Genomic DNA, 23576 nt, shown 5'->3' with positions numbered 1-23576 from the left:
TCAGACAACCTCCCTACTCACGACATTTTAACAGGGCCTCAGGGTAAACTGTCATTTTGGAACCAAATACCTGTATTTCAAAAAAATATAAAAAAAGTAAAGCATGCCATCATACTGCTTAAGGCAGCACAAGTTCAGGTGTTGTTAATATTATAATGACCATATCACCTTATGGCTTGTCCTTTGGGTGTTTACTGTCTGAATATTACTGGAGAAAAAAAAGCTGCGACACAAAATAAATTCATATTCCAGCGTTCTGTTCTCATTGTTTTGCTGACAGTAAATGCGAAATTGAGCAAAAAAAACATTTGTGTCAATAACTGCCAGCTGCGCTCATCGGCGCTGATAAACCTGAATTAATTTGGTAAAGAGTTTTCAGTGAGTCTCCATGAATTATTCTGTGCGCGTTAAAGCCTTGCTTTGCATCAACTCAATGGAAATTTACATTTAGTGTCAAGAGTGTGGGGGGGTATGAAGAGGCCAGCGGAAGTGCCAATCAAAATGATAACGGTTCCTGGCCTATTTCAGAAATAATCGGTCAGGAGTTTTTCCATAGCCTGCTGTGGCACTAGCCTCCAGCGATGGGTCTGGGACTCAGTAGTGCTGTCCCAATCCCATTTCTACCTATCTGAGCCCATGTGGCCTCACACACTCACTCACTTAGTACCTAAGATCAATTAAGTCTGTGAGTCCTTAGTCCTTAGTCCTCAGGACTCACTTTGGGATTGGGCCAGTGAATCACTTCTACTCCTCCATGCAGCGCTGCAGTACACGCAGGAAAGCAGTTGAATTACATGATGGTCTGTAACTGATTGCAAATTCTGCAATTGCTGTATTGCACCTGAATAGATTTTATTCATTCTGACACGTTTGTTTTAGTCCTGCTGTTTTTGAATCATATTTACAGCGACGTCAATTTCAATTCACTTTCAAAGCACAGCTTAAGGGCCCTCCTGGACGCCCCTATGGCAGATAAAACATGATTAAGCTGAGGAAACATAATAAAGTGCAAATTAGGGTGCTCCTTCTAGACCAGGCTGATGCATAAACTGAAGTCAAGCCAAAACATCTGGATCGCCCCCTGCTGGCTGGCTGTAATATATGAGTTCCGCCCCCTCCATGTTGGCAGATTGCAGCGCCCGTATCCAGGATATTTTGGCTTCACTTTTGTACAAATGGGAGGGAGTGGTGCCCTCTAGGAAGGTGCCCTTAAAATTAGAAAAACACGATGCAGTGTCAAATAAGCTGCCCTGCAGTACATGCTAGAAAACCTTCTGCATGCTGATGCCCCGCCCATCCAGCTGGTGCCCCATCCATCCAGCTGGTGCCCCACCCATCCAGCTGGTGCCCTTATATTTCTTCCGCCCCTGCCCCTCAGAGCGCCTGAATCCACCACTGTCAGAATGGTTGCTTTGCAAAAGGTCTACGACTGCCACCGTTACTAGTATTACTGCTACTACTGTGAACAGAATGCTGAATGAAAGGTAAAGCAACATGATGTACTATACACGTGTGAACATATACACATATATGCAGTACCTACACAGTCACATGCATACACATCTACATAGATACAAACAAGATAAAAAAGAATAGAGACCAAACATTTCAATAGAAAGTTGACACTAAAAACTGGGATGAAACACTACAGAACATACTTTTTAAGTAAAAGTACTAAAACATAGTACAGAAGAGACTCGCAACATAACTGTACAGCATGTAATCTACTCTCTGGCCTTTAGAGATCAGTTGGCATTTTCAAAACAGTGAATGTCTCTCATTAACCATAAACGGAGTTAAAATGCAGATTTGTCTATCTGTTTTTGAGTTCAAACGGATGTGTAGTAGAACTCCAAAGGGTCACACCTACCCGTGTTCCTAATTAACATTATGCGATAATGAAGTATACTGAAATGTATTGATCATTTTTCACCCGCACTTGGCTTCAATCTCTTCTCTCTTTGCTTTGTATGTGCAAGCCGAGACTCCAGGGGTATGACAACAGGTCATTCAATTAACATCATTCATTGGATGCATTTAAAGAAATCGAACCAGATCTGGGAACTGGTTTCAAGGTGAACATGTCAGTCATGGCAAAGTGACTGCTGTTGCAAAACTATTATTACAAAATGAAGACAGTAGTAGTAGTAGTAGTAGTAGTAGTAGTAGTAGTAATTCACTAACAGTGATCCTGAATCATCCTTCATGCCAGGGACCCATTTAAGGAACAATTATTTATCAGTATTTTGTATGGTGGTGGACTGGTAGCTGGAGAGGTGCCAGTTCACCTCCTGGGCACTGCCGAGGTGCTCCGAACTCCCCAATAGCTTGAGGCGCCTTTCCATCCCTCACTCTGACATCTCTCTATTAGTGCATTTATAGGTACTGAGCATGTGTGTGTAATTCAGACCTGTGTGTAATAACAACAGAGTGAAAACATTGGAATTTCCCCTTGCAGGATTAATTAAGTATACATTATTACTTAGAGAATCTGATTCCCTCTTGTTTGCCTGTCCTTTAACCCCAGAAGCAGCATGTCAACACAGTGAATAATAACAGGTCTCCACTTAAGCTGATAAAAAGAAGTAGAGTAATTTCATTCTCTACATGCAAACTCAAAGAAAACATTCAATCATACAAAAAAAAAAAACATAGAAAGTACCAAAATTGAAATTTGAGGGACCGGGTAAGCATGTGAACTTTGAATCAGCACTGCCATCTAGTGATGCTTGCAGATTACTGCCAGAGTCACTGCACAGCTCTACATGTTCAACCTGTCCTCTCCCGCAGGGCGACACCAGGGGCTCTTTTTCTCTTTTGCGTCATAACAATGCATTACAACGCAATACCAATCATAACAGGCAGTGGTGGAAACAAGTAACTAAATACATTTACTCAAGTACAGTACTGTGCTCAGGTACAATTTCAGGTACCTTTACTTGAGTATTTCCATTTTATGCCATACTTCTACACTACATTTTGGAGGCAAGTATCGTACTTTTTACTTCCCCTACATTTATTTTATAACTTGAATTACTTTGCAGATTTAGATTTATACAAAATATAAATCAACTAATAAATGATGTATTATTATACATTTAGTTAGAAGCCTAATTAAAATGAGCTCCACCTTTACCAGCTGCAACATTAAAGTGATCAGCACATTAATGCATCAATAATTATAATTCCAATAATATAATAGACTTTATTTTGAATTCTGCGCAATGAGAAGGCCTACTTTTACTTTTGTTACTCTAAGTATATTGGGACGCTAATGCTTTTGTACTTAAGTAACATTTTACTGCAACACGTGGAACGCTGCTCTGCTGCTCCAGAGCAGCCTCATGAAAACATTGGGCACATCTATCCAGGTGAGGAAGAAGCTGCTGAGAAAAGACCCTGCACTGCTGCTGCTGAGCTTCATCCCTCATCACATCATCAAGTCTGTCCTCGTACAAACACACGAGGCCGAGTCTGCAGGGGAGCCCGCTACCCACCCTGACACCAAGATGGACAAAAAGTACTTTCTGGCTGATTTCTACGAGGAGGTAGAAGCGGCAGCTCTGACGCTGGAACACCGTCTGGCTGGATGGTCATTTACCGATCGCAGTAAAGACCAGGGGCTTGTCTCTAGCACTGAGGGAAAACATCGTAAAGCTGGAATTCAAAGCCTCAAACCACATCAGCTTTGTCCTCTCCAGCTTATGACTGGCGACTGGCACGCTGAGACAGCAGATCTGATCACAGACAGAGCGTTGGTGACCAACATCAGAAGTGTCCTGGTGGAACCTCTACAGAGCAGAGCGCCCGAACACCCAGGTCTTTGAGAACGAGATGGTGGAGCACATCCACTTGTTGCTGCGAAAGGAGGCAAAGAAATACAGGAAAAGCAGAGTCTTTCTCCAGAACCTCAAACGCCTCGAGGACTCAAAGAACAGAACGAAACTGAGCCGGGAACTGTGCCTGCCAGCCACTCACGATCACGCTCTGCCCAACACCTGGCTGAGCAGAGAGGGCCTGATGGACGATGTCGGGATGGCCTTGGTGGCCTGCAGCCTCGTAGCTACAGAGATCATCAACCACCTCAACCTACCGTGAGCTTTGCAGTATACACCAAAGGTTGCAGACTGGACTCAATATAGCTTCAACATCCCCATCAAAAGAGTGGGAATGGAGCCAAAAAGAGTGCTGACCCAGCTGGAGCTGCGTCTGCAGGAGGAGCAAGCTCAAGCCAGGGACAAGCTATTCTATGCAGAGACTGAGACTACAGCAGCACAGCCTGAGGAAACTAAGGAGGAGGAGAAGAAGAAGAACAAACGTCTCTCTTGGCTCTTTAAAGTGGTCAGCTGGAGAAAGGCATAGATGCACAATGACAAAGACATTAAGCCCAAGCATCTTCTACACATTTTATTGTTACTGTTTTTTTGCTTTCTACCCATACCGTTGCATTTAAATATGTTTTAAAAAATGCTTTAAATACTATAAGTTTAATAAAAAAGTTATTTTTCTACATTGTACCTGTAGCCAATGAAGTGACTGATTGATGGGCTTTGCGGAAGTAGGTTTACACCAGCAGGTGGCAGAAACTGCTTGAAATTGAGGTCAGATCAGTTCAACAACAAGGGAATTATTATGAGGACACTCAACGATTTGGATTAAAATGACTGAATATATTTAGGAGTACATTTATTTTCAGTTACAGTTGTAAAGGTCTTGTTATATGAAGTGCAACCACTCCTGCACTGTTTGATTTGATCTTGTTGGGTAACTAAAAACCACACCCTATGGTTCACATGCGGATTGTTTCAAATTATTAAGGATTAAAGACACAATTTAACATGCTGACTTGTGAAATTTAGAGGTGCTGTTGGGAGGATTTTGTGAAGAGTCAGGCCAGCTGTTTCCACCTGCTTCCACTGTTTTATGCTAAGCTAAGCTGAATACCTGCAAGCTCTAGCTTCATTTTTGATGTACAGGAATGAGAGTTATCAATCATCTCTTTGGGGCAGTGGTGGCCTAAAGGTTAGAGAAGCGAGCTTGTGACCAGGAGCGAAAGAGCAGCATTTGTCCCTCCCTCATTACCACCACTAAGGTGCCCTTGAGTTTAACCCCAACCGCTCCAGTGGAGCTGCTCAGTGGCCAGCAGACTGTAGTTGTACCGGGCAGCTTCCAGGTATGAATGTGGAACTGTGTGAATGTGATCAGGGCGTTCCTGCAAAAGAGGGGGGGTTGCTGGCACAAAAAAATAAAAAAAAAAAAAAAAAAAAAAAAAAAAAAAAAAAAAAAACAAAATTTAATTTAAAAAAAAAAAAAAAAAAAAAAAAAAAGGGGGGGGTGGGTTTTTTTTGGGTTAAAAAAAAAGCAAAAAAAAAAACAAAAAAAAAACGCATACTACTAATATACTACTAATACTAATCATAACACTAAAAAAGAAACATTTCAGTTTGCCTCTGAATGTGGACAGACATCAGTTTGTTCCAAAGAGCAGGACCAAAGTAACCAAATACCAACCAGTGCTGAACAAATGATTAGGGTAGGTCCCTGTATGAAAACACCTGTCAACCAATTTGGGAGTGATAGCAGGTTGAAATCAATTTTGGTTACATTTGGACCACAGTTTTCCAGCACATGAATAGGCCTTTTTCACAGCAGACAATTCTGACTTGGCATAGCAGTAAAATCACAGATAAAAAAATAATAATTAATACTTAATGATGGTTGCACTTGCAGGGTTATTGTGCATTTGGGATCAATGTCATGGCTTACTGGGGCACTTCATGGAATGCAGTCAATAGAGTCATTAGCTCTGTATAGCCTGAGCTATCAAATACTGGCCAGAAAATTCAACCTTCTCGGAAAAAATTAAAAAACATATTTAGATTTTTTTTGGTATCATATTTGATACGTCAGACATTTATGGCAATTAATTGATAACAAAACATGTCCTTTTCTTAAGAAACAAATACATAAATGACGAATTGCATTAACTTGAAACTTGAACTTGAATTGCCATCCATACTGATTCTAATGCATCTGATATAACAATGTACTTTTTTGCTATCTGAAAATCCCCAAAAAACAAATAAGATCAAAGCACATCCTGGAAATGCCCAAGGGGTCTAGTTTGTAGTTGTAGTTTCATGAACCTGTGGTCACAACAGGTCATGTTATCCAGTGAGGTCAAGTTTCAGAAAATGGATTCACATCATCATGCATGAATACAACTGGACTCATTTTCATCCACAAGAGTCTCAGCTTTCACGTCATATCCAATTTATGCAACTCCAAGACTATTTAGGGACGCCAGTATGCTGAAATATTCAAATACACAATTTTTAGAATAGGGGAAAATAACACATTTGTACTGCATGAGAAAACCTGCATGTTTTTTGTTGTTGCCCCAAACGGCATGTGATTAGCAGGAAGTGCATGTCTGTAAAGGGCTAATCTCGCATTGCCAGACCTTCCTCCACAGCGCTGTGGAGAAAGGTCTGGCCGCTGTGGAGGAGGGTCTGGCTAGTCCACACAGCGTTTACGGGATAGGAGAAAAACAAGCTCTGGTTTATTGAAATTTCTTTAAACCAATCACAATCGTCTTGGGCGGTGCTAAGTGCCGGACAGAGACCCAGTGCCTCTGCAAAATAGCCTCTGGAAGGAACTTGTTTTGGTGGAACGTGTGTACATTCAAAAGTAGTTTTAGTCGTGCAACAGACAACTCAGATTGGACAGATAGTCTAGCTAGCTGTCTGGATTTACCCTGCAGAGATCTGAGGGGCAGTTAACCATAGTCCTCACAAATCCACCGGAGGTTAGAACGCCAACACAAAGAAAGAGGAAGGGGACGGACATCCGGCTGAAATGTGGAACGTCCGGGGGAACCTCCGACGGCACCTGAACAACCCCCGTAAATGAAACCAGAGACGGTTTAGAACCAAGACGCCCTAACCTCAGAGTAGTTTCCTGTATCAGTGTCACGTGGGCTCCGCCACGGCCACGCCTCTTTAGGAGACTAGCGACAGGTCTGAGTGTATTGATTCCAACAGGAGAAGTGAACGTGAACACGGATTATGAGCGATTATTTCGCCCCCGTAGTCACCAAAGTATATATTGGACCCATTTCTTACTTGCCATGTATCTCCAGAACATTCTGACACTAAAATTTGTCAGACGGACACATCAGGAGAAAGTTAACTCTGTTTGAGACCTGTATGTCCTGTTTCTGTCTCAGGAGTCGGTTGAACCGACTCACGTAAAAGAGTCGGTTGTCCCATCTTTGATGAAACGTTGTGGATATAGACTAGTAAAGGCGAGACTTGTGGGATCCCTTTGAAAATGTCCATGCCAGTTTTTCCCCCACCAATATTTAGCATTATTTAGCTCCATTCCCGGCAAACTGGCATGGCGTGGTTATTTGATTCTTTACATCATAGTTTTACGGCATAGCATTACCTTGGCGCTAGCTTAAAAAAACAAATATGAAAATGGATAAAAACGGCCGAGCTCGCTGGCGGTCCAGCAGCTCAGTATCACATTTAATACATAGGCTTTTCAACACGATTTACTATAGAATAAGATACAAAATATAATTAGAAGTTGCTTCAATCCAATAAATATTCATATTGAAGTACTAGTGACAATATAAATGTTATTCTTACCGTAACTTTTTCAAGGCTCTACTGCCTGCAGTGCATGGAAAGTCCACCAGGGGACAGACAACATGTAACCGATCGCATACAAAAGGTTTTTGAGGAAAGTATTGATCATGTGGATGACATAGAGGTCGCAGAAAGTCGTGTATAAAATATGATACAGATGGCATTATACCTGTGTTATCCCTGCCATGACATTTTAAAAAAAATGTCAGCTGTGAAAAAAGGCCACTTTTTACCTTATTTTGTCAAAAAAAAAAAGAGTCATCTCGTTCTGCTCAAAGTAGGCTCGTTCTGCTCAAATAGAAATTGGCCAAAATTTACTGTTGTCATGGTCCTGCTGTATGGCCATTGGTCTTCAGCCTTTTTGTGTCAGTGTGACAGTATGTCTGTAGTTGCCTTTATTCCAGTGTCATATACAGTACAGGCCAAAAGTTTGGACACACCTTCTCATTCAATGCGTTTCCTTTTTATTTTCATGACTATTTACATTGTAGATTCTCACTGAAGGCATCAAAACTATGAATGAACACATATGGAATTATGTACTTAACAAAAAAGTGTGAAATAACTGAAAACATGTCTTATATTTTAGATTCTTCAAAGTAGCCACCCTTTGCTTTTTTATTAATAAGGGAAAAAATTCCCCTAATTAACCCTGACAAAGCTCACCTGTGAAGGTAAAACCATTTCAGGTGACTACCTCATGAAGCTCATTGAGAGAACACCAAGGGTTTGCAGAGTTATCAAAAAAAGCAAAGGGTGGCTACTTTGAAGAATCTAAAATATAAGACATGTTTTCAGTTATTTCACACTTTTTTGTTAAGTACATAATTCCATATGTGTTCATTCATAGTTTTGATGCCTTCAGTGAGAATCTACAATGTAAAAAGTCATGAAAATAAAGAAACACATTGAATGAGAAGATGTGCCCAAACTTTTGGCCTGTACTGTATATTTCTGGGTTTTCTGTTCATATTCCTCACTTCATTCATTGTGTTATTTTGAGTTTTCTGTGCTTGCCCTGTGTGTTCCCTTGATGTTCATCTGTAGCCCTGCATGGCTTTCCCTTGTACACCTGTTTTGTGTATCATTTGCTCTTCGGTTCCTGTGTCCTGCCCTTTGCTGTGCTGCCTGCTTTCAGGTCCAAACCTGCGCCAACCTTGACAATGCTAAAGTATGTTTCCCATATAGTGTGGTTAGTTACACTTCTAAATGTGGAGATTCTTTAGAGATACAAGATTTGCATCTGATGGCCCCATGTGACCACATGTACAGTATTTCTGTCTGGACTCATAACACTTTTAAACGCTCTCTTTAAATGTTCTTCTTTTTTTTTCATATAAGAAAAATTACAACTTTTTGAGCATGTTTCTCAATAGTTAGCCAGTAGATGGAGTTCTTCATTCATTTTCTTCAGTAGCTTTGCATGATCTGAATGTATCCACTGCCTCCTGATGTTCCTATGTGTCTGTTTTCCTACAGGAGAAAATGCACCTGCCTGCCAGACAGACTACACCTCAAGTCAGAGATGTTGGTTTAGTCAGCTGAGTCATAAATGAATCATGTGACACTGTCTTCACAAATCACACAAATCTATTTTGGAAGGACAAATACGTAAACAAAAAGGGATCCAAAGTGTTTCTAATTTGTCAGACAAACCTTAGCTGAAAAATATCCATGTAACAGCAATGGGTATGTTAACTGACAAACAATTTTTTTTAAATATGTATTTTTCTAGGTTAGAACATCAATTGCTGATTTTGTACTGTGAATCCTGAAAGAATAGCGGTCTCATTCTTCAAATGAAAAATAAGAAATAAAACCTTGGAAATATACCCATGATGTTAAAAATGAAGAGCGTTTCAAGGCACAAAAAGCCTTTATTTAGATGGCTGTTTCATGATGAAATTACTAGTACGTGTTAAAATAGAGCTAACAACCCACGCGTTGCGGCACAAACAGCCTTCCTCAGGGTCATGGTGATGTTGTTTCTATAGATCAACCTCTTCTATGTGTCCCTGGGGATGTATGAGAGCGTCAAGTACACATTCACACTGCACACACAATGCTACAACAGGCTACTGTGAACGCATGGCATTATGGGCCCATGACACTGAAGGCTCTCTATTCTTAGACTTCATCCTCTTTTAATAGACACAGTGACAAGCAGTTCTCTGGACAAGATCTCACCAATGTACTAATTTATAATTATACTGTTGGTATTAATACTTTACCAACAGAGGTCAGTTTTGTTTTCACTATGCACAAACAGTACACCGTTTCATTCATTCACGCATCTCAACTGGGGAGGGAAATAAAAACTTTCCCCTCACAGTAGAGATATAAAAGTAAAGGATTTAGGCAGTGATCCATGGAATATTTTGATAAGAAAATCACAGTTATAAATACTACAGTATGAAATAATGTGCATATACAGTATATATATATATATATATATATATATATATATATATATATATATATATATATATATATATATTGTGTGTAACAATTCATGTTGCTATCAAATAAATGTAGTGGAGTAAAAAGTACAATATTTCCCTTAATGTGTAGTTGAGTACAAGTCCAAAGTAGCCTAAAATGGAAAGAACCTCAAAATTAAGTACAGCCTACTTTTAACATCTCGATTTAGATGACAAAACTGCTTTCTGCCGACAAAAGCTCAAGCAAATAGATAAATAAAATGAAGAATAAAATCTTGCAAATACAGAAACTACAAGCAAATATCATAACTAAACACTCTTCTAAACCTTCTTCGCAGCAGACCTTTTTGACTTTTCATAGCAGGAAAAGCACAGGGGTTACTAATAACATTAGCAATGGCTCTGTTCTATTCAAGAGCCCTAGTAAGCCGTGACTTAAGGCCGTTTTATGGTTGTGCGTCGAATCGACGGCGTACCCCCGCAGACCCCTCTGCGTCTACGCCAGACCCTATGCCGTAGCCTGATGTGCACGCTCGGCCGTTGCTTGGTAGCGTTGCATTTCCCCCCCGACTCATCTCCTGGTTCTCCTTCTCCATAAACAACATGAAATCAAGGAGAGGGTTAACTTTTCCTGCTCCAGATTCCCCACCGTGGTCAGAAAACACAGGGGAGACTCACTATGACTCTAGAGTCGCTACTCGCTCCGAAGCTAATCGTCGTCACTCTCTCACTTCTCCCTCGCTCTATCACACACTCCCCACACACACACACACACACACACACATGCTGGCTTGGCGCACACACCAGCGCACAAGTATAAACATCAGGCCACTTACGTAGGCTACGGTGAAAGCTCTGCGTGGAGCCTCCGCAGGACCATAAAAAGGCCTTTAAGGCGGATTTATCGGAGCTGCCCACTTTGAGCTTCAGTTTGGCTCTTCAGAGACCTATGGGTTTGGCGCTGTTGTACCATCGTACGTGTACAGAGACCTATACCAAAAACTGTATCTGGCAACATGCACCATAACCATGGACACTGCACAGAAACACCGGTACTTGAGCTTTAGAGGTGTTGGTGTATATCCTCTCCCCCTGCCTCCAGTCTTTATGCTAAGCTAGGCTAACACAAGACATGAGCTAGATATCCATCTTCTCATCACATTCATAGAAAGACAGCAGCGAACAGATAAGCTGACCTCTATAAAATGTTGCTCTTTTGCCGTTTTATTCATATGCAGCGTTAAATGTGACGTATGTGTCGTCAAAGCGGTGCAGACTTTGTCTAAATTGGCTTGTGTTTTCTTCCTGTTAGTAGCCGTGCATTGAGCTCTCCGAGGCGCCGTGTAAAACCTTTGAAGACAGCTTCTTCTATATTTAGACATTCTAAATAAGTGATAAAGAGAGGGGCACCTTGCAATCCAGTCCAGCAATATTATCCACTTAAGAAATTCAAATACTCTAAACTGCTTTGTGTCGGATTTAGCAGCATCTAGCTGGGGAGGTTTGCAACCAACTGAATACCCCTCCGCTAGCGTTAGGTGGAACCCACGGTGGCCTTCAGGTAACGAACAAACGTTAAGGGTTCATTCTTAGATAATGGAACACAACGACTCTTTGTTTCATACACTATTGAAAACATATGACTATTATATTCCGTTTCTTCCAATAGATCCCTTTAAATCCTACACACTGATCCTTCAAGTCACCTGCAAAACAATTTTAGCTTACAGCTTTATATTTGCATTGTTGTCTACAGCCTAAACAAATATGATATGAATCATTGTTACAAAGAACTGTAATCCTGACCACTGCCCTTCCCTTACATGACATTATTCAGTCCACATAGAGCCCTCACATATCCTAATGTACTATGAGAACTGTTCATGTTTCTCTACGTCGGTGTAACAGAGACAACAGGTTGACATTTAATGCACTTTTCAATCACAATGACTCCAATGCAGAACAATGCTAGAGTGTGTGTACTTGGGGACCTTTCAGAGAGGAAAGCACTCCAGAGTAAATAGTGTAATTACACGTCTTCCTTTTGGGTGGGTGAGAGGATAAATTGGTGTAATCACGGCAGCAGTTCAGCCTCTGGCATTGATGTTGGAATGAATTAGGACAGGGCCTCGCTGAGATTTTTGCCCCCCTGGGTATTTAATGAATACATACTTCTCCCCCAAATCACATCCTGCTTATATACTGGCGAGCCAGTCTTCTGACTGTACAATACAACGCACACTGGGGAATGAGTAGTGCAGGAAATGTAGCTTTAACAGGGAACTGTGTGTAAATTTACACTTTTAAAACATCCATCTGTGCATTACATTACTTCTGTTATAGTTTTTATCCTTAACTTAAATAGGTTTCCATTAGTGCAGCCAGAGAACCATCAGTATGTTGTGTAGATATGAAACCTATATTATTTCATGAATATCTGTCTTTCTGTACCGTTTAGCTCTACGCACTGCTACCTCTCATATACAGAAGGCTTCTACAATTTGAATGTATTACTTTTTAGATTTACTTTGCAATTATTAGATTTCCCCTTTTTTATGGTCATGGACTGTTTTTGGTCTAATGCAGTGGTACTAAAGTGGTAGTTGGAAGTGTGCAGTGTTTATGAAATCTAGCTCCTTATCTGTGCAAACTTGAAAACAATTGGCCTGTAAATTTGTAATTCTCTTACTTGAAATATAAAAATGTCATTGTCAATGACAGAAAATTGTAAATTGTAGCACTTAGTTAAAAACAAAAATCTGTACATGTGTATGGCATTTAAAAGCATAAATTAGGGATGCAAACCCATGGTCAGGGGGCATGCCCCTGGGAAGAAAATGGTCTAAATATTAGCTTCAAAATGTGGATTTACAGTCAATTTTAGCATTAGGATATATGGAAAAACTCCCCCTAGAGCAAATGTTATTTCTGCTAGGGGGACATCAGTTCAGGGAACTAAAAAAAAAGAACAGAACATCTCAATTAAAAAGGTGGTTTTTGCTCTTTACAGCTATTGCAACTGCTGTTTGGTCAATTAAAAGAATATAGTTTTGATATGACACTTATAAATTATCTTCCCAATCACTATAATCTATCACATGGTCATTTAAATTCTTGAGCTTGGCATTTGTTGCCTTCTCAAGCGACATAATTAGGCTTCACATAAGTAACGTAGGTCCATTTTAGCTAAATGTCTACATCGTTTTCTCACGTTCCAAAAACAAATCCAAAATCAAATTGTTTAAACACGTCGTGGTTATGACAGTAATAGTCCTGCTAATATTATCTTAGCATAAAGAAAATGCAACCATCAGCGGCTGAAGTTAACGCTTAATAAGTTGGCACTTTGGCTGAGGAGCTCAGCTTATTATAATCACCGGCAAAATGGTAATGTTAGTATAAGGTAAACCATAAACGAGTCGGCTAGTCCCAGAGCACTAAAGTCAGGGATCACCAAAGTCAGAGGGATTCATTAACAGGGAACCAAGACCAACATTTGATGCCAATCCATAACGTTGAGATAATCATTAGTCATCCTCTAGGGACCTTGAATATCTATACTTTTATTTTATTTTTTATCTTACAAATGCCAATCTCATTGTGGCAAGAGGAAAGGTCAAGAGATCACAAAAGTCATTGGGCGTCATCCTCTGGGGACCATGAATGTCTGTATAACCCTTCTTAGCAATCCATCCAATAGTAGATAGGTTTGTCTGGACCAAAGTGGTGGACTTAACAGACAGAACATTGCAATCCCTAGAGCCACGCCGTTAGCATGACTGAAAGGACAGGTTCAATACCAGAGTATGTGCAGCATAAAAACAACACGCATAATTGTAATAACATATCTGTCACTATTTAAAAGCCAAGAATACTCAGAATTCATAAAAGACAGATTTGCTAACCCAGAGTATGCACAGATAAAATAACAAAAAGAAAACTTTACTATAGCAGAAATTACTAATATCATGAGCAACCAGTGGTCCAAGTCACAGTGTTCCTTACAAAATACCCTACACCCCTGTAGCTTGTAGCTGATGGAGACATACTAAAATTTCCAAAACAAAATAACTACATAATAAACAAACTAATTGTGCCACGAACATACCCATCTAATTCAGTCCAGTATTTGAAAGGGTTTTAATTTATCTGGTAAACATGTAAAATATATGCATCCCTCTCTCCTTTCATTAGCACTCTCCTTTCATTAGGACTCCATAAATAGTCCTTGAGATGAGATATTTTTAGCACAAGGCTATTTTTTTATGCGTCCTTGATGTCGGAAAGGTTCCAACTCACTGTAATGCTGTTACCATTCTGTCGTTCACAGTCTCTAATCTGGATCAGCAACAAATCTTTATGAACAATCAAGTTCAATCTTTGATGAAGAGCTGTTTATTACAGATTTGTTTTATTTATTCAGGGAATGATTCAGCTCTTTCTCAGCCCCACCACTCGAATTAGACTTAAACCCATATGATAGAGGCGGTCAGTACTAATATTGATAGTTTTATAGTAGCTTTATCAGTAGAATATGTTTTGTGCTGGTCTTTTTTGATGCCACAGAATAGCAACATTTAATATTTCATCAATTGTTCTCTCGTCGTTTTGGGAAGCCTACTAAAACAGTATTTTCTGACCAATAATTTTGAATATTGAATTTTTATAAACTGAATAAATCAAATATGCAAAGAACATTTAAAGTTGCACTAATCAGATGTATTTAAACTAACAGTTAATCTAAGGACACCATTATGTGAATGTGGTCCATCACATTGAAAAAACGCACATATTAATCATCCAACTTTGCAGCTCTACTGACCTTTTAGCCTTGTTTAGCACATTGTTTTGGTTTTAAAGCCCACTGATATACTGAGTGGTTCAGTCTGAGTTAGTATCAAACAGGCAGCCATTTACAGCCAACAAAGCTCTTTCAGTATTACCCATTGCACACTACTTGGGGGACTGCCCATTGTTCCGACCTCTCAATAACCCGAAAAATACCCTTTGGTCCTATAGCTCACTAGTCCGACGTCCCGCTGGTGGCGAAATTACGAATCCCACTATGGCCACGCCAACACCCGCCCTATGAAGCAGCTCGATTGGTTGGGGTTAAGCATTTGACATTGAGTGGTTGAGGTTAGGATAGCCAATTGGTCAGGGGGTAGGACCTGTACAAATGGGGTTATGTAACCTTGCGTAAGCATGGACGCCTGGCCAATAAATGCTATTGAAGGGTGGGTCTTGGCGTGGCCATAGTGGGATTCTTAATATCGCTGGTGGATGTCGGACTAGTGGGCTGTAGGACCAAGGGGAATTTTTCAGGTTATTGAGAGGTCAGAACAATGGAGCGTGGGAGAAATGACATGGCACCCACTACTTGCCCAGCACCAACTGAGTAGCTGGTGAAGATGGTGTGGCATATCAGCTAAAGAGATATTTTCTAATTAGGTGGAGAGCTAAACTCAAAACCGACCTAAAAGGAGAGGGAAAATTGGACATACAGAGATCCAACTCCAAATAAATTAAATGTGTGTTCGTGTTTGCTGGATGTAGCAAGTTTTTGCTTTCTTTCCTCAAGTGGCCTGAAAAACAACAGCTTTTACAACAAACATTTTAACTTGTCATACTGTAGCATGAAAAGCACAGGTGTTACTAATACCATTAACGATGGCTCTGTTTTATTAATGTGTCTCAGTTAGCCATGACATTGTGACAGTGAGCAGCTTGAACAATACCAAATGTGCTGTTTTAGTTATCAGCCGTATAGGCCACTTGGGAGCAGAAAAACATCAAGTAAACACAAGCTAGCTAACACATACCTGCTAAAAGTGCTAGCAAACAATTGACCATTTCCATATCAAGCAGACATAGAGCAAATATTAAGAGTGGAATAATGTTTTTGGTCACCTGACAAATCTAAGTACAAAAGCAATTCTTCTAGCTCTGGTTTGGTCTCCACCAATCTCAGAACCCTCTGGCTGATTCAGCCTCTGGGGGCAACGGACAATATTTTTGAGGTTCCGGTGTAGCCAGCGTAAAAAAACCGAGCCAAGACTCTAATGTGATTGGTCAATACTACTGGGACTACAAATGAAAACCAGAATGATTCCAATACTAAAACGTGTCCCATTGCCTATAGATTCTGCATTCATATACAGATGTCTGTTTATAGAGATTATAACTTTTAGGAAAAATATCTTGGTCTTCATCTTTAAAGATGCTCAACTTCCTTTACCAGCTAGTTGCAAAGGTAGTCTGCCATTTGGTGTTGGCAGTGGATTTATCTGAGCTTTTTTGTTGGAATGGCTATGAAAAAGAGGTTGATTAGAGCTCAGACCATACTGTATATTTGCATACCTTAACACCGAAGCAATTAAAGCAGAACTACAAGGTCCCCCTTTGATATCACATAGAGTAATTTGAGTCTATGTTCATTTCAAAATTATTGATTTATACAGGTCTAAGGACTTCTCTACAATGGATTCTGAAAGAGCTCATTACCCACTCTTTAACCCAGTATTGAGACTGCAGCAACATCCCTCCCTGTCCAAGCCTTTTTATTAACCTTAAGGCTACAACTGACCCCTTTCTATACGGTTGCACAATGCCATCATCCAGCCTCCCAATCGAATGCATTAGACTATCTGCTTCAATGCACCAAACATGGAATAGATGCAGCAACAGACAATGGTTATCCCCTTGCCCTGAGCTACTGTACATTAACTCCTGTTTAAAGGCCTTTTTCTACATCAAGGTCAGGTCAGCCCCATTGCTACGATACTTGTCAGATGTCCCCTTGAATGAGGCAATTGACTCCTCAATATCTTCGTATGTTGACGAGATAAGTGAGGCTGGATGGAGATAATATAGCTTTCGCAGTGATAACAGAGGCAGGATTATGAGAACCTTTCTTTTTCAAGTTGATTGTCTTGTCAGTGGAGCAATTACAATAATGTGACAGGTCAGATTCTTCTTTGGTAATTATTTGCCAAGAGGGACTGGGCCTAGTTTTTCACTGTAATTCACAGCTCTCTGTTGAGCCACTTCTGCTTTTAACTCTTTCTGCTGGAGTTCTCTGTTGAGCTACAGAACCAGGGATTACAAGTCTGTTACAGTGGTGACCACTGGAACCACTGCTGTTTCTACTACTCTCATTAGAACTACACTTACACAAATTGTTAACTACAGATCTTTTTGTGACTACAGGACGATTCGATAGATCAGTGATTTTCAACCACTGTGCCGCGGCACACTAGTGTGCCGTGAGAGATCATCCTGTGTGCCGTGGGAAATTATCAGATTTTACTTAATTGGTCCAACAAAATATTTTTATTGAGTTACTGCAAATAATTTGCAATTGTTGCGCTTCTGTGCCTGCAATGTGATGACTGGCAGAGAAATTAAATACTATTCGTTGTCAGTAGGTGGCACTATAGCGCAATAATGACCTTGTTGATTTTAGACCATAGAATTACCTTTTGCGCGCATCCCGCGCATCCCGCACCCCATGCGCGCAAAAGGTGGCAGTGACAGGATGTAAGCAGTAGGGCCGAGATCATCGATGTAAGCCTGCAACAGCGATGGATACATTTTTAAAAAGGAAAAATGCAGATTCTGATTTTATTGGGCTACAACGTGCCATTTTGTAACATTTTTGGTTGGTGGTGTACCGCGGGATTTTTTTAATGCAAAAAATGTGCCGTGGCTCAAAAAAGGTTGAAAAACACTGCGTTAGATTATTTGTAGACCACTTTTTAAGATGCTGTAAGTAAGCATTCTCTAAGTGGAGCTATGTTTGACATGACGTGACTGGGGAAGGAATATTTAGGGAGTAAGGGTGGGTGGATGGGTCGAACAAACACAAGACTTTCACCCAGGAGATAGTCTCGCATTACCACAGAGCTGCAGAGGAAGGTCTGGCAACAGGAGCATATACTCCTGGATAGGAGAAAAAAACGGTCAGGGGTTGTTTGCATTTCTTTAAACCAATCACAATTGTCCTGGGAAGTGCTAAGCTCCGGACATAGTGATGGTGGCTCTGCAAAATTGCTTCGGGAAGGAACTTGTTTTGGTGGAACTATTGCAGAAAACGCCTCATACAATATTAACACAATACAGTAACATGAGCTATATAACTTAGCTGGATACAGGGTTAAACCTCATTTGCTCTTATGTATCGCTTATGTATTTTGTCCATAGCAAATTCCCACCCAATTAGTCCCAAAAAGTCACAGTTAAGAGAGTAAATGCCCTTAAAGACATTCTTTGCAAATCTTTCCAATCATTCCCCGATTGAACCAAGCAGGCCTGCCTTGTTGCACAATCCAAATTCCCTTTAAAACTTGCCATTTTCAGCGTGGAACATTGCTCTATCGGTAAATAAACCGTCGCCGATCCAGACTACCCAGGTGACCGCTGTTTGTGTCCCATGTGAAACCAAAAGTCAACTTATTTTAGCTTACGTTACATACATAACGTCCCTATTTCAACCTTATCAACCTAAGTAGTTTTGTTTCAATTCACAACCATGTTTAAAACTGCGACCCTTTCACAACTTGCGCCTGTCGCTGGTACAAGATATGTAAAAATATATTGATGTATAATATCTTTCCTGCAAAACATAATTTGAATGCAATTAAGAATGCAGTTTAGTTGTAGGGGAACATAAATCTTTAGGAGACAGGGTTGCTCTAGCTTTCTTTTTTTCAGTCTTAACACAACTACTTCCGTCACATCTCACATGAACAATGAATGAAAATAAGATAAATGTCTATCTTTAAATGCGTGCCGTTATCCCTATATTTATACGGTGCAACGTCTCTCCCCTCTCAATGACACACAGCTTTTCACCCTTTAGAATGTCGCAGTTTGGAACGACTATAAACACTTCTGATTTCTTTTCTAGCATAACACAGCCCTAAGTGTGAACCCGCTACTTATGCTCAATACATTACACATAAAACAACCTACCTTCAGCAGATTTACAATCCACTGTGATATATTCAACCTTTATTAGTTACATAACTCCACTGGAATTCTCAAGCTACTAAATCAACATCCAAGGGAAAACGTGAAATATGGAATTGCAAGTAAAAGGACTGAAGTCAGCATCCTACATTCACCATCATAAGACGTGTGTAATTTCTTAATGAGATGAGACAGTTGTGCTCTTTGCTAACCTACTGACCTCTGTCTGATCTCTGGTCAAAGTGTCCGAACTTTGGTCAAAGTATCTGATCTCTGGTCAACGTGTATGATCTCTGGTCAACGTGTCCAATCTTTGGTCAAAGTGATCTCTGGTCAACGTGTATAATCTCTGGTCAACGTGTCCAATCTTTGGTCAAAGTGTCTGATCTCTGGTCAACGTGTATAATCTCTGGTCAACGTGTCCAATCTTTGGTCAAAGTGTCTGATCTCTGGTCAACGTGTATAATCTCTGGTCAACGTGTCCAATCTTTGGCCAAAGTATCTGATCTCTGGTCAACGTGTCCAATCTTTGGCCAAAGTATCTGATCTCTGGTCAACGTGTATAATCTCTGGTCAACGTGTCCAATCTTTGGTCAAAGTGTCTGATCTCTGGTCAAATGACAGCAGCTACTGTTTTCTTGTGGTAGTAGACATGCTCATCTGTGTTGTGTCTGATTGACTTCTTTAAGGATGCTGGATTCATTTAAAATGGATTAACTGAACTGCACTGACCAGACTGAGGAGGAATTTGAATTTGTCATTATTAGACTGGTTCAAATTTAGTCTCGCTTTGCAAGACCTTTCTCCACAGCGCTGCGGAGGAGGGTCTGGCGCGCCACACAGCATTTCGGGATGGGAGGAAAACGTGCTCTGGTTTATTGGCATTTCTTTAAACCAATCACAATCATCTTGAGGGTGCTAGGCATTGGGAAAAGCCGCAGTGCCACTGCAAAATAGCCTCGGGAAGGCACTGGTTTTGGTGGAACATGTACGTTCAAAAGTTGTCTCAGTCGTGCAGAAAACTCAGATTGGACAGCGGAGCAATCCTGGTAGTGGAATATAGACTAGTTCAGATGGGATCCAGCTGAATGAAATTGCTTTCTCTCTCCCAGTGTGAAGGGACACATTTTTAATGTCCATTTTTCCCTCCGAGCAGAATGAAGCCAAATGCTTTCAGAAACCAAAAGGACTTTAATGAATTTTTTATTCAGGTCCTGTGCCATCCTAGCCTACTCCTCTGTACTTTGGGGGAAGAGCAGTTACTTGTTGCTCACCATGTTATCTCCCAGGTCATATATTATAAATGGAGCTATTCTGCATAGTGCATGCATACTATATGGCATTTCAGTTCATCATCATAGCCACACTATGAAACCAGGGCTGAACGATTAATAAAATTTGCAATAATATCGCGATATGTTAAAATGCGATTTCCTAATCGCAAAGGCTGCGATTTGGTCATGCAACGCGTGAGAGCAAAGCAGTCTGCACTCCGCAGAGAAAGCATCAACTTGGCACGCTAACGCTACGCCGTGCCTTGACCTGTTGTACAATGGCCTCAGGCTCGACAGAAACTTTAGTCCCAAATAGGAACACTATGTCACTTGTGTGGGACTATTTTGGTTTAAAAAAAGAAGACGATGCGCAGCTTCAGGTATTGTGCAAAACCTGTCTTGCTAATGTTGCTACCTCCCGGGGTAACACTACGAACCTGTATCAGCACTTTAAAAAAAACAAAAACAAAAGCCATCTACGAAAGTTGCATGGCTAAAATGCCGAACACCAGTTTGTCAAGTAAGCAAAATACCACCCTACAGGCATCACTCACCGAAATGTTTGAAAGCGCAACGTTAACTCCATATGAATGTACTTTAAAACGGAACGAGGAAATGACTCAAGCAGTAACGCAGTTTATCGCCAAAGACACGATGCCCCTTAGTACGGTCACCAAGCCTGGGTACACGGCTACAACACACAGCGTCTGTTAGCACTGGAGGGAATACAGGGACTTGCACTCGCTCATCATCTAAACCAGCAAAAGTGGATATGCTGGTTTTCCTAGCAAAAAAACCTGTGAGCTACTGAGAACAATACAGTAATAATAATAATAATAATAACTTCTTTATATAGCACCTTTTAATGAAACCATATGAGGGTTTCTGCCACAGAGTCAGAGAGTAATGGCTGGAGTCTGAAGATGTTCTGAAGATGAAATAAGGCGGATTTGGTGATAGATTTGATGTGAGTATGAAGGACACTGACCGGAGCTGGAGTTGCTAATGGTGAGAAATTGCTTCATGTGTGATCAGGATCACCATGGCTGGTACTGCCATACTCACTGCACTTTAGTCTGCGTTGAGTGTTGCTGTTACTGACTAGAGATAATCACAATTTATTTTTAAGATTATTATTTTTGGGCATTTTTAGGCCTTTATTTTCACAGGACAGCTGAAGGAGAAAAAAAAAAAAAAAAAAAAAAGAAAAAAAAAAAAAAAAGGGGGGGGGGGGGGAGGCAAACCCGCCCCCCCGGCGTGGGGGAGTAAACCTCTATATATAACTTTGAGCTACCTAAATATTTTTAAAGAGGTACAGGCAGATATTTCTCTCCTTTTATCTTCTGCATTTAGTTTTGTTACATATATATATATATATATATATATATATGCTGGTATATATGAAAGTAAAAATACAGTGTGTATTTATATATATATATATATATATATATATATAGATATATATATATATATATATACACTGTATTTTTACTTTTTTAACTGTCTAGTAAAGTTCAAAGACAGTGTTTAAAAAGTTCAATCCACATTAAATAATAATGTAAATACTACTAAGTGTGGTAAAGCCACATATTTGTTTTTATATTTCTGCAATCTGCACTTTAGTTTGTGTGATTTGTTTCTGACTTTCATATGAATGTTTACATCAGTCAGTGCTCAATATACCACTGGGACTGAAGTAGTTCAATAAAAGATGTCATTCATATAAATCCATGCATCACCTAATTTCATCATCACATTCAGGCCTGGCCTCCAGGAAAGAACGGTTTGTTTATTCCATCTAATCTTGTGTTGTTCATACTATAAAATGATGTATTGCTCGTCTTTGTTGAATAATACAGAAGACAAAGAGCTTAAAAAAAAAAATCTCATATTAAATTGCAATCGGTGAAAAAGAAATCGCAATTAAGGTTATTTTCCAAAATCGTTCAGCCCTATATGAAACGGTTTTAAACCCTCTGGAAGACGAAGGGGTTTGTAATGTATTCATACAACACACAGGCACGTGCACACACAAAATCCATCAGCCTTGACATTTGAGCGTCAAGGCAATTCAGAGCAGTGCATCCTTACCCTGCTTACCCGGCTGTGTGTATCCACGGAGACAGTTTGTCAGCGGAGGCGGCAGGCTGAGCGTTCTCTGCCGGGGTGTGGAGCATTCCTCGTGCGCATCACATTCACAGACCACCGGAGGAGCAGTGCGCAGTGAAGAGCCACGACTCCACGATCTGGGTCGGCGGCGCAGGAGCCATCCTCATGGGGATAAGAAGGTACAGCCACAGAGGAGAGTGCAGTCGTCACAGGCCCACAGGGATCCTAGCATCCAGCCACGGTCGCATCCTCCGTCTGCAGTCGTTTTGGATCCAGATGCAGATGCAATGAATTCCACTGAGACTCAGTTGGGAGCAAATCCATGAGGTTCTCAAATCCACACACACACACACACAAACACACACACACACACAACACACACGACAAGAGAGCTTTCCTCTACGAGAAAAATAACCTTGTCTGCACCAAGCATCAGCACCTCAGTGAAAGCCTCTGTTTCTCCTCCTCCTCTCTCGCCTCTGCCTAATTCACTGCTTTATCGCTCTATTTCTGTCACTCTCTGATGCTCACACATATTTCCACTTCACTGCTCTCTCTCTCTCTCTCTCTCTCTCTCTCTCTCTCTCTCTGTCTTTAATTCTCAGCTGTGTCTCAGTGCTGTGCCCAGAGGATGTTGAACATGTGTTCAGGGTGGGGGTTGGGGACTGCTGACTTCATAGGTGGCACGCTTTTACTTCCCACACTGATAGGTTAGGGAGGACGGCACTGGGCGCTCACATTTCGATAGCAGCAGCGTCTAACTGACAGTTGCTTAAGATAAAATGCAGCTTGGCCTCTTTTTTTCCTTGTAAATGTTCCTATTCCTGAATCAAACATCTGAGTGGGAGTAGAAGGGATTACGGGCTGTGATTAACCCGCCACGCTGTAATCGATTGGTGGAAATCTGTGGGCTGGTAAAGTAAGGACTCGGAACAGGCTCAGAAATGATATGCAGCACATGAGTGTTTTTTGTTCCCGCTTAACACTACGGCCTCTTTCTCGACAGACGAGACACATTCCTCTATACGACAGGAACAGAGGGGAAAGAGAAGATGTGGGAGGCAGAGAGTGTGTAGGAGAAGAAAAAAAAATGGACAAACAGAGAGAGGGGGGAGAAATGGAGAGGG

General features: G+C 40.7%; 1 protein-coding gene across 7 annotated transcripts in view; it reads right to left on the bottom strand.

The window, feature by feature from the left end:
- LOC120569891 (nck-associated protein 5-like) overlaps positions 1 to 23223 on the bottom strand; it is an 89279-nt gene extending 66056 nt beyond the window's left edge. For 3 of the 7 annotated variants that reach the window (XM_039818057.1, XM_039818060.1, XM_039818059.1), the window contains exon 1: positions 22432 to 23220. The gene's annotated coding sequence lies outside the window, so the exon portion shown is untranslated. Of the gene's footprint in view, positions 1 to 22431 lie in introns of all 7 variants that reach the window. The other 4 variants (XM_039818053.1, XM_039818054.1, XM_039818056.1 and 1 more) reach the window with 4 other exon arrangements.
- Positions 23224 to 23576: the final 353 nt, after the last annotated feature.

The sequence above is a fragment of the Perca fluviatilis genome, chromosome 12, assembly GCF_010015445.1.
Source record: "Perca fluviatilis chromosome 12, GENO_Pfluv_1.0, whole genome shotgun sequence".
Classification (NCBI taxonomy): Eukaryota; Metazoa; Chordata; class Actinopteri; order Perciformes; family Percidae; genus Perca; species Perca fluviatilis.
This window is presented reverse-complemented; position numbering and strand designations above follow the sequence as displayed.